We start from the raw sequence: 15,141 nt of genomic DNA, 5'->3' as shown, positions 1-15,141 counted from the left end.
GCACAGAGACTGGGGCTGCTTGCTTGTCTTGTCCCCTCAAACTTCAAACGTACCTTAGGTGGTCTGTGCTGGGTTCCTTTGGCAGTCCTGCTCCGAAAATGCTAACGTCTGCAGATAGCTCGCAGGCAGAAAGAGCTAGCCTGAAAAGCTGTTGCTCAGCCTCATCTGCCCATGGCACTGCTCGCACAGAGGCACAGAGACTGGGGCTGCTTGCTTGTCTTGTCCCCTCAAACTTCAAACGTAGCTTAGGTGGTCTGTGCTGGGCTCCTCCGGCAGCCCTGCTCTGAAAATGCGAACTTATGCAGATAGCTCACAGGCAGAAAGAGCTAGCCTGGAAAGCTGTTGCTCAGCCTCATCTGCCCATGGCACTGCTTGCACAGAGGCACAGAGACTGGGGCTGCTTGCTTGTCATGTCCCCTCAAACTTCAAACGTAGCTTAGGTGGTCTGTGCTGGGGGCCTTTGCCAGCTATGCTCTGAAAATGTGAACGTCTGCAGATAGCTCGCAGGCAGAAAGAGCTAGCCTGGAAAGCTGTTGCTCAGCCTCATCTGCCCATGGCACTGCTCGCACAGAGGCACAGAGACTGGGGCTGCTTGCTTGTCTTGTCCCCTCAAACTTCAAACGTAGCTTAGGTGGTCCGTGCCGGGCGCCTCCGGCAGCCCTGCTCCGAAAATGCGAACGTCTGCAGATAGCTCGCAGCCAGAAAGAGCTAGCCTGGAAAGCTGTTGCTCAGCCTCATCTGCCCATGGCACTGCTCGCACAGAGGCACAGAGACTGGGGCTGCTGGCTTGTCTTGTACCCTCAAACTTCAAACGTAGCTTAGGTGATCCGTGCCGGGCGCCTCCGGCAGCCCTGCTCCGAAAATGCGAATGTCTCATATAGCTCACAGGCAGAAAGAGCTAGCCTGGAAAGCTGTTGCTCAGCCTCATCTGCCCATGGCACTGCTCGCACAGAGGCACAGAGACTGGGACTGCTTGCTTGTCTTGTCCCCTCAAACTTCAAACGTAGCTTAGGTGGTCTGTGCCGGGCGCCTCCGGCAGCCCTGCTCCGAAAATGCGAACGTCTGCAGATAGCTCGCAGGCAGAAAGAGCTAGCCTGGAAAGCTGTTGCTCAGCCTCATCTGCCCATGGCACTGCTCGCACAGAGGCACAGAGACTGGGGCTGCTTGCTTGTCTTGTCCCCTCAAACTTCAAACGTAGCTTAGGTGGTCTGTGCTGGGCTCCTCCGGCAGCCCTGCTCTGAAAATGTGAACGTCTGCAGATAGCTCGCAGGCAGAAAGAGCTAGCCTGGAAAGCTGTTGCTCAGCCTCATCTGCCCATGGCACTGCTCGCACAGAGGCACAGAGACTGGGGCTGCTTGCTTGTCTTGTCCCCTCAAACTTCAAACGTAGCTTAGGTGGTCCGTGCCGGGCGCTTCTGGCAGCCCTGCTCCGAAAATGCGAACGTCTGCAGATAGCTCGCAGCAGAAAGAGCTAGCCTGGAAAGCTGTTGCTCAGCCTCATCTGCCCATGGCACTGCTCGCACAGAGGCACAGAGACTGGGGCTGCTTGCTTGTCTTGCCCCCTCAAACTTCAAAGGTAGCTTAGGTGGTCCGTGCCGGGCGCTTCTGGCAGCCCTGCTCCGAAAATGCGAACGTCTGCAGATAGCTCGCAGCCAGAAAGACCTAGCCTGGAAACCTGTTGCTCAGCCTCATCTGCCCATGGCACTGCTCGCACAGAGGCACAGAGACTGGGGCTGCTTGCTTGTCTTGTCCCCTCAAACTTCAAACGTAGCTTAGGTGGTCCGTGCCGGGCGCCTCCGGCAGCCCTGCTCCGAAAATGCGAATGTCTGCAGGTAGCTCGCAGGCAGAAAGAGCTAGCCTGGAAAGCTGTTGCTCAGACTCATCTGCCCATGGCACTGCTCGCACAGAGGCACAGAGACTGGGGCTGCTTGATTGTCTTGCCCCCTCAGACTTCAAACGTACCTTTTGGCTGTTTGTGCCGGGCGCCTCCGGCAGCCCTGCTCCGAAAATGCAAACGTCTGCAGATAGCTCACAGCCAGAAAGAGCTAGCCTGGAAAGATGTTGCTCAGCCTCATCTGCCCATGGCACTGCTCGCACAGAGGCACAGAGACTGGGGCTGCTTGCTTGTCTTGTCCCATCAAACTTCAAATGTAGCTTAGGTGGTCCGTGCCGGGCGCCTCCGGCAGCCCTGCTCCGAAAATGCGAACGTCTGCAGATAGCTCGCAGCCAGAAAGAGCTAGCCTGGAAAGCTGTTGCTCAGCCTCATCTGCCCATGGCACTGCTCGCACAGAGGCACAGAGACTGGGACTGCTTGCTTGTCTTGTCCCCTCAAACTTCAAACGTAGCTTAGGTGGTCTGTGCCGGGCGCCTCCGGCAGCCCTGCTCCGAAAATGCGAACGTCTGCAGATAGCTCGCAGGCAGAAAGAGCTAGCCTGAAAAGCTGTTGCTCAGCCTCATCTGCCCATGGCACTGCTCGCACAGAGGCACAGAGACTGGGGCTGCTTGATCGTCTTGCCCCCTCAGACTTCAAACGTATCTTTTGGCTGTTTGTGCCGGGCGCCTTTGGCAGCCCTGCTCCGAAAATGCAAACGTCTGCAGATAGCTCACAGCCAGAAAGAGCTAGCCTGGAAAGCTGTTGCTCAGCCTCATCTGCCCATGGCACTGCTCGCACAGAGGCACAGAGACTGGGGCTGCTTGCTTGTCTTGTCCCCTCAAACTTCAAACGTAACTTAGGTGGTCCGTGCCGGGCGCCTCCGGCAGCCCTGCTCCGAAAATGCGAACGTCTGCAGATAGCTCGCAGCCAGAAAGAGCTAGCCTGGAAAGCTGTTGCTCAGCCTCATCTGCCCATGGCACTGCTCGCACAGAGGCACAGAGACTGGGACTGCTTGCTTGTCTTGTCCCCTCAAACTTCAAACGTAGCTTAGGTGGTCTGTGCCGGGCGCCTCCGGCAGCCCTGCTCCGAAAATGCGAACGTCTGCAGATAGCTCGCAGGCAGAAAGAGCTAGCCTGGAAAGCTGTTGCTCAGCCTCATCTGCCCATGGCACTGCTCGCACAGAGGCACAGAGACTGGGGCTGCTTGCTTGTCTTGTCCCCTCAAACTTCAAACGTAGCTTAGGTGGTCTGTGCTGGGCTCCTCCGGCAGCCCTGCTCTGAAAATGTGAACGTCTGCAGATAGCTCGCAGGCAGAAAGAGCTAGCCTGGAAAGCTGTTGCTCAGCCTCATCTGCCCATGGCACTGCTCGCACAGAGGCACAGAGACTGGGGCTGCTTGCTTGTCTTGTCCCCTCAAACTTCAAACGTAGCTTAGGTGGTCCGTGCCGGGCGCTTCTGGCAGCCCTGCTCCGAAAATGCGAACGTCTGCAGATAGCTCGCAGCAGAAAGAGCTAGCCTGGAAAGCTGTTGCTCAGCCTCATCTGCCCATGGCACTGCTCGCACAGAGGCACAGAGACTGGGGCTGCTTGCTTGTCTTGCCCCCTCAAACTTCAAAGGTAGCTTAGGTGGTCCGTGCCGGGCGCTTCTGGCAGCCCTGCTCTGAAAATGCGAACGTCTGCAGATAGCTCGCAGCCAGAAAGACCTAGCCTGGAAACCTGTTGCTCAGCCTCATCTGCCCATGGCACTGCTCGCACAGAGGCACAGAGACTGGGGCTGCTTGCTTGTCTTGTCCCCTCAAACTTCAAACGTAGCTTAGGTGGTCCGTGCCGGGCGCCTTTGGCAGCCCTGCTCCGAAAATGCGAATGTCTGCAGGTAGCTCGCAGGCAGAAAGAGCTAGCCTGGAAAGCTGTTGCTCAGACTCATCTGCCCATGGCACTGCTCGCACAGAGGCACAGAGACTGGGGCTGCTTGATTGTCTTGCCCCCTCAGACTTCAAACGTACCTTTTGGCTGTTTGTGCCGGGCGCCTCCGGCAGCCCTGCTCCGAAAATGCAAACGTCTGCAGATAGCTCACAGCCAGAAAGAGCTAGCCTGGAAAGATGTTGCTCAGCCTCATCTGCCCATGGCACTGCTCGCACAGAGGCACAGAGACTGGGGCTGCTTGCTTGTCTTGTCCCATCAAACTTCAAATGTAGCTTAGGTGGTCCGTGCCAGGCGCCTCCGGCAGCCCTGCTCCGAAAATGCGAACGTCTGCAGATAGCTCGCAGCCAGAAATAGCTAGCCTGGAAAGCTGTTGCTCAGCCTCATCTGCCCATGGCACTGCTCGCACAGAGGCACAGAGACTGGGGCTGCTTGCTTGTCTTGTCCCCTCAAACTTCAAACGTAGCTTAGGTGGTCCGTGCCGGGCGCCTCCGGCAGCCCTGCTCCGAAAATGCGAACGTCTGCAGATAGCTCGCAGGCAGAAAAAGCTAGCCTGGAAAGCTGTTGCTCATCCTCATCTGCCCATGGCACTGCTCGCACAGAGGCACAGAGACTGGGGCTGCTTGCTTGTCTTGTCCCCTCAAACTTCAAACGTAGCTTAGGTGGTCTGTGCCGGGCGCCTTTGGCAGCCCTGTTCCAAAAATGCGAACATATGCAGATAGCTCGCAGGCAGAAAGAGCTAGCCTGGAAAGCTGTTGCTCAGCCTCATCTGCCCATGGCACTGCTCGCACAGAGGCACAGAGACTGGGGCTGCTTGCTTGTCTTGTCCCCTCAAACTTCAAACGTACCTTAGGTGGTCTGTGCTGGGCTCCTTTGGCAGTCCTGCTCCGAAAATGCAAACGTCTGCAGATAGCTCGCAGGCAGAAAGAGCTAGCCTGAAAAGCTGTTGCTCAGCCTCATCTGCCCATGGCACTGCTCGCACAGAGGCACAGAGACTGGGGCTGCTTGATCGTCTTGCCCCCTCAGACTTCAAACGTATCTTTTGGCTGTTTGTGCCGGGCGCCTTTGGCAGCCCTGCTCCGAAAATGCGAATGTCTCATATAGCTCACAGGCAGAAAGAGCTAGCCTGGAAAGCTGTTGCTCAGCCTCATCTGCCCATGGCACTGCTCGCACAGAGGCACAGAGACTGGGACTGCTTGCTTGTCTTGTCCCCTCAAACTTCAAACGTAGCTTAGGTGGTCTGTGCTGGGCGCCTCCGGCAGCCCTGCTCCGAAAATGCGAACGTCTGCAGATAGCTCGCAGGCAGAAAGAGCTAGCCTGGAAAGCTGTTGCTCAGCCTCATCTGCCCATGGCACTGCTCGCACAGAGGCACAGAGACTGGGGCTGCTTGCTTGTCTTGTCCCCTCAAACTTCAAACGTAGCTTAGGTGGTCTGTGCTGGGCTCCTCCGGCAGCCCTGCTCTGAAAATGCGAACTTATGCAGATAGCTCGCAGGCAGAAAGAGCTAGCCTGGAAAGCTGTTGCTCAGCCTCATCTGCCCATGGCACTGCTTGCACAGAGGCACAGAGACTGGGGCTGCTTGCTTGTCATGTCCCCTCAAACTTCAAACGTAGCTTAGGTGGTCTGTGCTGGGCGCCTTTGCCAGCCCTGCTCTGAAAATGTGAACGTCTGCAGATAGCTCGCAGGCAGAAAGAGCTAGCCTGGAAAGCTGTTGCTCAGCCTCATCTGCCCATGGCACTGCTCGCAGAGAGGCACAGAGACTGGGGCTGCTTGCTTGTCTTGTCCCCTCAAACTTCAAACGTAGCTTAGGTGGTCCGTGCCGGGCGCTTCTGGCAGCCCTGCTCCGAAAATGCGAACGTCTGCAGATAGCTCGCAGCAGAAAGAGCTAGCCTGGAAAGCTGTTGCTCAGCCTCATCTGCCCATGGCACTGCTCGCACAGAGGCACAGAGACTGGGGCTGCTTGCTTGTCTTGCCCCCTCAAACTTCAAAGGTAGCTTAGGTGGTCCGTGCCGGGCGCTTCTGGCAGCCCTGCTCCGAAAATGCGAACGTCTGCAGATAGCTCGCAGGCAGAAAGAGCTAGCCTGGAAAGCTGTTGCTCAGCCTCATCTGCCCATGGCACTGCTTGCACAGAGGCACAGAGACTGGGGCTGCTTGCTTGTCTTGTCCCCTCAAACTTCAAACGTAGCTTAGGTGGTCCGTGCCGGGCGCCTTTGGCAGCCGTGCTCCGAAAATGCGAATGTCTGCAGGTAGCTCGCAGGCAGAAAGAGCTAGCCTGGAAAGCTGTTGCTCAGACTCATCTGCCCATGGCACTGCTCGCACAGAGGCACAGAGACTGGGGCTGCTTGATTGTCTTGCCCCCTCAGACTTCAAACGTACCTTTTGGCTGTTTGTGCCGGGCGCCTCCGGCAGCCCTGCTCCGAAAATGCAAACGTCTGCAGATAGCTCACAGGCAGAAAGAGCTAGCCTGGAAAGCTGTTGCTCAGCCTCATCTGCCCATGGCACTGCTCGCACAGAGGCACAGAGACTGGGACTGCTTGCTTGTCTTGTCCCCTCAAACTTCAAACGTAGCTTAGGTGGTCTGTGCCGGGCGCCTCCGGCAGCCCTGCTCCGAAAATGCGAACGTCTGCAGATAGCTCGCAGGCAGAAAGAGCTAGCCTGGAAAGCTGTTGCTCAGCCTCATCTGCCCATGGCACTGCTCGCACAGAGGCACAGAGACTGGGGCTGCTTGCTTGTCTTGTCCCCTCAAACTTCAAACGTAGCTTAGGTGGTCTGTGCTGGGCTCCTCCGGCAGACCTGCTCTGAAAATGCGAACTTATGCAGATAGCTCGCAGGCAGAAAGAGCTAGCCTGGAAAGCTGTTGCTCAGCCTCATCTGCCCATGACACTGCTTGCACAGAGGCACAGAGACTGGGGCTGCTTGCTTGTCATGTCCCCTCAAACTTCAAACGTAGCTTAGGTGGTCTGTGCTGGGCGCCTTTGCCAGCCCTGCTCTGAAAATGTGAACGTCTGCAGATAGCTCGCAGGCAGAAAGAGCTAGCCTGGAAAGCTGTTGCTCAGCCTCATCTGCCCATGGCACTGCTCGCACAGAGGCACAGAGACTGGGGCTGCTTGCTTGTCTTGTCCCCTCAAACTTCAAACGTAGCTTAGGTGGTCCGTGCCGGGCGCTTCTGGCAGCCCTGCTCCGAAAATGCGAACGTCTGCAGATAGCTCGCAGCAGAAAGAGCTAGCCTGGAAAGCTGTTGCTCAGCCTCATCTGCCCATGGCACTGCTCGCACAGAGGCACAGAGACTGGGGCTGCTTGCTTGTCTTGCCCCCTCAAACTTCAAAGGTAGCTTAGGTGGTCCGTGCCGGGCGCTTCTGGCAGCCCTGCTCCGAAAATGCGAACGTCTGCAGATAGCTCGCAGGCAGAAAGAGCTAGCCTGGAAAGCTGTTGCTCAGCCTCATCTGCCCATGGCACTGCTTGCACAGAGGCACAGAGACTGGGGCTGCTTGCTTGTCTTGTCCCCTCAAACTTCAAACGTAGCTTAGGTGGTCCGTGCCGGGCGCCTTTGGCAGCCGTGCTCCGAAAATGCGAATGTCTGCAGGTAGCTCGCAGGCAGAAAGAGCTAGCCTGGAAAGCTGTTGCTCAGACTCATCTGCCCATGGCACTGCTCGCACAGAGGCACAGAGACTGGGGCTGCTTGATTGTCTTGCCCCCTCAGACTTCAAACGTACCTTTTGGCTGTTTGTGCCGGGCGCCTCCGGCAGCCCTGCTCCGAAAATGCAAACGTCTGCAGATAGCTCACAGCCAGAAAGAGCTAGCCTGGAAAGCTGTTGCTCAGCCTCATCTGCCCATGGCACTGCTCGCACAGAGGCACAGAGACTGGGGCTGCTTGCTTGTCTTGTCCCATCAAACTTCAAATGTAGCTTAGGTGGTCCGTGCCGGGCGCCTCCGGCAGCCCTGCTCCGAAAATGCGAACGTCTGCAGATAGCTCGCAGCCAGAAAGAGCTAGCCTGGAAAGCTGTTGCTCAGCCTCATCTGCCCATGGCACTGCTCGCACAGAGGCACAGAGACTGGGGCTGCTTGCTTGTCTTGTCCCCTCAAACTTCAAACGTAGCTTAGGTGGTCCGTGCCGGGCGCCTCCGGCAGCCCTGCTCCGAAAATGCGAACGTCTGCAGATAGCTCGCAGGCAGAAAAAGATAGCCTGGAAAGCTGTTGCTCAGCCTCATCTGCCCATGGCACTGCTCGCACAGAGGCACAGAGACTGGGGCTGCTTGCTTGTCTTGTCCCCTCAAACTTCAAACGTAGCTTAGGTGGTCTGTGCCGGGCGCCTTTGGCAGCCCTGTTCCAAAAATGCGAACATACGCAGATAGCTCGCAGGCAGAAAGAGCTAGCCTGGAAAGCTGTTGCTCAGCCTCATCTGCCCATGGCACTGCTCGCACAGAGGCACAGAGACTGGGGCTGCTTGCTTGTTTTGCCCCCTCAAACTTCAAACGTAGCTTAGGTGGTCTGTGCTGGGCGCCTTTGCCAGCCCTGCTCCGAAAATGCGAACATCTGCAGATAGCTCGCAGGCAGAAAGAGCTAGCCTGGAAAGCTGTTGCTCAGCCTCATCTGCCCATGGCACTGCTCGCACAGATGCACAGAGACTGGGACTGCTTGCTTGTCTTGTCCCCTCAAACTTCAAACGTAACTTAGGTGGTCTGTGCCGGGCGCCTCCGGCAGCCCTGCTCCGAAAATGCGAACGTCTGCAGATAGCTCGCAGGCAGAAAGAGCTAGCCTGGAAAGCTGTTGCTCAGCCTCATCTGCCCATGGCACTGCTCGCACAGAGGCACAGAGACTGGGGCTGCTTGCTTGTCTTGTCCCCTCAAACTTCAAACGTACCTTAGGTGGTCTGTGCTGGGCTCCTTTGGCAGTCCTGCTCCGAAAATGCGAACGTCTGCAGATAGCTCGCAGGCAGAAAGAGCTAGCCTGAAAAGCTGTTGCTCAGCCTCATCTGCCCATGGCACTGCTCGCACATAGGCACAGAGACTGGGGCTGCTTGATCGTCTTGCCCCCTCAGACTTCAAACGTACCTTTTGGCTGTTTGTGCCGGGCGCCTTTGGCAGCCCTGCTCCGAAAATGCAAACGTCTGCAGATAGCTCACAGCCAGAAAGAGCTAGCCTGGAAAGATGTTGCTCAGCCTCATCTGCCCATGGCACTGCTCGCACAGAGGCACAGAGACTGGGGCTGCTTGCTTGTCTTGTCCCCTCAAACTTCAAATGTAGCTTAGGTGGTCCGTGCCGGGCGCCTCCGGCAGCCCTGCTCCGAAAATGCGAACGTCTGCAGATAGCTCGCAGCCAGAAAGAGCTAGCCTGGAAAGCTGTTGCTCAGCCTCATCTGCCCATGGCACTGCTCGCACAGAGGCACAGAGACTGGGGCTGCTTGCTTGTCTTGTACCCTCAAACTTCAAACGTAGCTTAGGTGATCCGTGCCGGGCGCCTCCGGCAGCCCTGCTTCGAAAATGCGAATGTCTCATATAGCTCACAGGCAGAAAGAGCTAGCCTGGAAAGCTGTTGCTCAGCCTCATCTGCCCATGGCACTGCTCGCACAGAGGCACAGAGACTGGGACTGCTTGCTTGTCTTGTCCCCTCAAACTTCAAATGTAGCTTAGGTGGTCTGTGCCGGGCGCCTCCGGCAGCCCTGCTCCGAAAATGCGAACGTCTGCAGATAGCTCGCAGGCAGAAAGAGCTAGCCTGGAAAGCTGTTGCTCAGCCTCATCTGCCCATGGCACTGCTCGCACAGAGGCACAGAGACTGGGGCTGCTTGCTTGTCTTGTCCCCTCAAACTTCAAACGTAGCTTAGGTGGTCTGTGCTGTGCTCCTCCGGCAGCCCTGCTCTGAAAATGCGAACTTATGCAGATAGCTCGCAGGCAGAAAGAGCTAGCCTGGAAAGCTGTTGCTCAGCCTCATCTGCCCATGGCACTGCTTGCACAGAGGCACAGAGACTGGGGCTGCTTGCTTGTCATGTCCCCTCAAACTTCAAACGTAGCTTAGGTGGTCTGTGCTGGGCGCCTTTGCCAGCCCTGCTCTGAAAATGTGAACGTCTGCAGATAGCTCGCAGGCAGAAAGAGCTAGCCTGGAAAGCTGTTGCTCAGCCTCATCTGCCCATGGCACTGCTCGCACAGAGGCACAGAGACTGGGGCTGCTTGCTTGTCTTGTCCCCTCAAACTTCAAACGTAGCTTAGGTGGTCCGTGCCGGGCGCTTCTGGCAGCCCTGCTCCGAAAATGCGAACGTCTGCAGATAGCTCACAGCAGAAAGAGCTAGCCTGGAAAGCTGTTGCTCAGCCTCATCTGCCCATGGCACTGCTCGCACAGAGGCACAGAGACTGGGGCTGCTTGCTTGTCTTGCCCCCTCAAACTTCAAAGGTAGCTTAGGTGGTCCATGCCGGGCGCTTCTGGCAGCCCTGCTCCGAAAATGCGAACGTCTGCAGATAGCTCGCAGGCAGAAAGAGCTAGCCTGGAAAGCTGTTGCTCAGCCTCATCTGCCCATGGCACTGCTCGCACAGAGGCACAGAGACTGGGGCTGCTTGCTTGTCTTGTCCCCTCAAACTTCAAACGTAGCTTAGGTGGTCCGTGCCGGGCGCCTTTGGCAGCCCTGCTCCGAAAATGCGAACGTCTGCAGGTAGCTCGCAGGCAGAAAGAGCTAGCCTGGAAAGCTGTTGCTCAGACTCATCTGCCCATGGCACTGCTCGCACAGAGGCACAGAGACTGGGGCTGCTTGATTGTCTTGCCCCCTCAGACTTCAAACGTACCTTTTGGCTGTTTGTGCCGGGCGCCTCCGGCAGCCCTGCTCCGAAAATGCAAACGTCTGCAGATAGCTCACAGCCAGAAAGAGCTAGCCTGGAAAGATGTTGCTCAGCCTCATCTGCCCATGGCACTGCTCGCACAGAGGCACAGAGACTGGGGCTGCTTGCTTGTCTTGTCCCATCAAACTTCAAATGTAGCTTAGGTGGTCCGTGCCGGGCGCCTCCGGCAGCCCTGCTCCGAAAATGCGAACGTCTGCAGATAGCTCGCAGGCAGAAAGAGCTAGCCTGGAAAGCTGTTGCTCAGCCTCATCTGCCCATGGCACTGCTCGCACAGAGGCACAGAGACTGGGGCTGCTTGCTTGTCTTGTCCCCTCAAACTTCAAACGTAGCTTAGGTGGTCCGTGCCGGGCTCCTCCGGCAGCCCTGCTCCGAAAATGCGAACGTCTGCAGATAGCTCGCCGGCAGAAAAAGCTAGCCTGGAAAGCTGTTGCTCAGCCTCATCTGCCCATGGCACTGCTCGCACAGAGGCACAGAGACTGGGGCTGCTTGCTTGTCTTGTCCCCTCAAACTTCAAACGTAGCTTAGGTGGTCTGTGCCGGGCGCCTTTGGCAGCCCTGTACCAAAAATGCGAACATATGCAGATAGCTCGCAGGCAGAAAGAGCTAGCCTGGAAAGCTGTTGCTCAGCCTCATCTGCCCATGGCACTGCTCGCACAGAGGCACAGAGACTGGGGCTGCTTGCTTGTCTTGCCCCCTCAAACTTCAAACGTAGCTTAGGTGGTCTGTGCTGGGCGCCTTTGCCAGCCCTGCGCCGAAAATGCGAACATCTGCAGATAGCTCGCAGGCAGAAAGAGCTAGCCTGGAAAGCTGTTGCTCAGCCTCATCTGCCCATGGCACTGCTCGCACAGATGCACAGAGACTGGGACTGCTTGCTTGTCTTGTCCCCTCAAACTTCAAACGTAGCTTAGGTGATCCGTGCCGGGCGCCTCCGGCAGCCCTGCTCCGAAAATGCGAATGTCTCATATAACTCACAGGCAGAAAGAGCTAGCCTGGAAAGCTGTTGCTCAGCCTCATCTGCCCATGGCACTGCTCGCACAGAGGCACAGAGACTGGGACTGCTTGCTTGTCTTGTCCCCTCAAACTTCAAATGTAGCTTAGGTGGTCTGTGCCGGGCGCCTCCGGCAGCCCTGCTCCGAAAATGCGAACGTCTGCAGATAGATCGCAGGCAGAAAGAGCTAGCCTGGAAAGCTGTTGCTCAGCCTCATCTGCCCATGGCACTGCTCGCACAGAGGCACAGAGACTGGGGCTGCTTGCTTGTCTTGTCCCCTCAAACTTCAAACGTAGCTTAGGTGGTCTGTGCTGTGCTCCTCCGGCAGCCCTGCTCTGAAAATGCGAACTTATGCAGATAGCTCGCAGGCAGAAAGAGCTAGCCTGGAAAGCTGTTGCTCAGCCTCATCTGCCCATGGCACTGCTTGCACAGAGGCACAGAGACTGGGGCTGCTTGCTTGTCATGTCCCCTCAAACTTCAAACGTAGCTTAGGTGGTCTGTGCTGGGCGCCTTTGGCAGCCCTGCTCTGAAAATGTGAACGTCTGCAGATAGCTCGCACGCAGAAAGAGCTAGCCTGGAAAGCTGTTGCTCAGCCTCATCTGCCCATGGCACTGCTCGCACAGAGGCACAGAGACTGGGGCTGCTTGCTTGTCTTGTCCCCTCAAACTTCAAACGTAGCTTAGGTGGTCCGTGCCGGGCGCTTCTGGCAGCCCTGCTCCGAAAATGCGAACGTCTGCAGATAGCTCGCAGCAGAAAGAGCTAGCCTGGAAAGCTGTTGCTCAGCCTCATCTGCCCATGGCACTGCTCGCACAGAGGCACAGAGACTGGGGCTGCTTGCTTGTCTTGCCACCTCAAACTTCAAACGTAGCTTAGGTGGTCCATGCCGGGCGCTTCTGGCAGCCCTGCTCCGAAAATGCGAACGTCTGCAGATAGCTCGCAGGCAGAAAGAGCTAGCCTGGAAAGCTGTTGCTCAGCCTCATCTGCCCATGGCACTGCTCGCACAGAGGCACAGAGACTGGGGCTGCTTGCTTGTCTTGTCCCCTCAAACTTCAAACGTAGCTTAGGTGGTCCGTGCCGGGCGCCTTTGGCAGCCCTGCTCCGAAAATGCGAACGTCTGCAGGTAGCTCGCAGGCAGAAAGAGCTAGCCTGGAAAGCTGTTGCTCAGACTCATCTGCCCATGGCACTGCTCGCACAGAGGCACAGAGACTGGGGCTGCTTGATTGTCTTGCCCCCTCAGACTTCAAACGTACCTTTTGGCTGTTTGTGCCGGGCGCCTCCGGCAGCCCTGCTCCGAAAATGCAAACGTCTGCAGATAGCTCACAGCCAGAAAGAGCTAGCCTGGAAAGATGTTGCTCAGCCTCATCTGCCCATGGCACTGCTCGCACAGAGGCACAGAGACTGGGGCTGCTTGCTTGTCTTGTCCCATCAAACTTCAAATGTAGCTTAGGTGGTCCGTGCCGGGCGCCTCCGGCAGCCCTGCTCCGAAAATGCGAACGTCTGCAGATAGCTCGCAGGCAGAAAGAGCTAGCCTGGAAAGCTGTTGCTCAGCCTCATCTGCCCATGGCACTGCTCGCACAGAGGCACAGAGACTGGGGCTGCTTGCTTGTCTTGTCCCCTCAAACTTCAAACGTAGCTTAGGTGGTCCGTGCCGGGCGCCTTTGGCAGCCCTGCTCCGAAAATGCGAACGTCTGCAGGTAGCTCGCAGGCAGAAAGAGCTAGCCTGGAAAGCTGTTGCTCAGACTCATCTGCCCATGGCACTGCTCGCACAGAGGCACAGAGACTGGGGCTGCTTGATTGTCTTGCCCCCTCAGACTTCAAACGTACCTTTTGGCTGTTTGTGCCGGGCGCCTCCGGCAGCCCTGCTCCGAAAATGCAAACGTCTGCAGATAGCTCACAGCCAGAAAGAGCTAGCCTGGAAAGATGTTGCTCAGCCTCATCTGCCCATGGCACTGCTCGCACAGAGGCACAGAGACTGGGGCTGCTTGCTTGTCTTGTCCCATCAAACTTCAAATGTAGCTGAGGTGGTCCGTGCCGGGCGCCTCCGGCAGCCCTGCTCCGAAAATGCGAACGTCTGCAGATAGCTCGCAGGCAGAAAGAGCTAGCCTGGAAAGCTGTTGCTCAGCCTCATCTGCCCATGGCACTGCTCGCACAGAGGCACAGAGACTGGGGCTGCTTGCTTGTCTTGTCCCCTCAAACTTCAAACGTAGCTTAGGTGGTCCGTGCCGGGCGCCTTTGGCAGCCGTGCTCCGAAAATGCGAATGTCTGCAGGTAGCTCGCAGGCAGAAAGAGCTAGCCTGGAAAGCTGTTGCTCAGACTCATCTGCCCATGGCACTGCTCGCACAGAGGCACAGAGACTGGGGCTGCTTGATTGTCTTGCCCCCTCAGACTTCAAACGTACCTTTTGGCTGTTTGTGCCGGGCGCCTCCGGCAGCCCTGCTCCGAAAATGCGAACGTCTGCAGATAGCTCGCAGCCAGAAAGAGCTAGCCTGGAAAGCTGTTGCTCAGCCTCATCTGCCCATGGCACTGCTCGCACAGAGGCACAGAGACTGGGGCTGCTTGCTTGTCTTGTCCCCTCAAACTTCAAACGTAGCTTAGGTGGTCCGTGCCGGGCGCCTCCGGCAGCCCTGCTCCGAAAATGCGAACGTCTGCAGATAGCTCGCAGGCAGAAAAAGATAGCCTGGAAAGCTGTTGCTCAGCCTCATCTGCCCATGGCACTGCTCGCACAGAGGCACAGAGACTGGGGCTGCTTGCTTGTCTTGTCCCCTCAAACTTCAAACGTAGCTTAGGTGGTCTGTGCCGGGCGCCTTTGGCAGCCCTGTTCCAAAAATGCGAACATACGCAGATAGCTCGCAGGCAGAAAGAGCTAGCCTGGAAAGCTGTTGCTCAGCCTCATCTGCCCATGGCACTGCTCGCACAGAGGCACAGAGACTGGGGCTGCTTGCTTGTTTTGCCCCCTCAAACTTCAAACGTAGCTTAGGTGGTCTGTGCTGGGCGCCTTTGCCAGCCCTGCTCCGAAAATGCGAACATCTGCAGATAGCTCGCAGGCAGAAAGAGCTAGCCTGGAAAGCTGTTGCTCAGCCTCATCTGCCCATGGCACTGCTCGCACAGATGCACAGAGACTGGGACTGCTTGCTTGTCTTGTCCCCTCAAACTTCAAACGTAACTTAGGTGGTCTGTGCCGGGCGCCTCCGGCAGCCCTGCTCCGAAAATGCGAACGTCTGCAGATAGCTCGCAGGCAGAAAGAGCTAGCCTGGAAAGCTGTTGCTCAGCCTCATCTGCCCATGGCACTGCTCGCACAGAGGCACAGAGACTGGGGCTGCTTGCTTGTCTTGTCCCCTCAAACTTCAAACGTACCTTAGGTGGTCTGTGCTGGGCTCCTTTGGCAGTCCTGCTCCGAAAATGCGAACGTCTGCAGATAGCTCGCAGGCAGAAAGAGCTAGCCTGAAAAGCTGTTGCTCAGCCTCATCTGCCCATGGCACTGCTCGCACATAGGCACAGAGACTGGGGCTGCTTGATCGTCTTGCCCCCTCAGACTTCAAACGT

Source organism: Opisthocomus hoazin, chromosome 16 (assembly GCF_030867145.1).
Source record: "Opisthocomus hoazin isolate bOpiHoa1 chromosome 16, bOpiHoa1.hap1, whole genome shotgun sequence".
In the NCBI taxonomy this organism is placed as follows: domain Eukaryota; kingdom Metazoa; phylum Chordata; class Aves; order Opisthocomiformes; family Opisthocomidae; genus Opisthocomus; species Opisthocomus hoazin.
Note: the sequence above shows the minus strand (reverse complement) of the source record.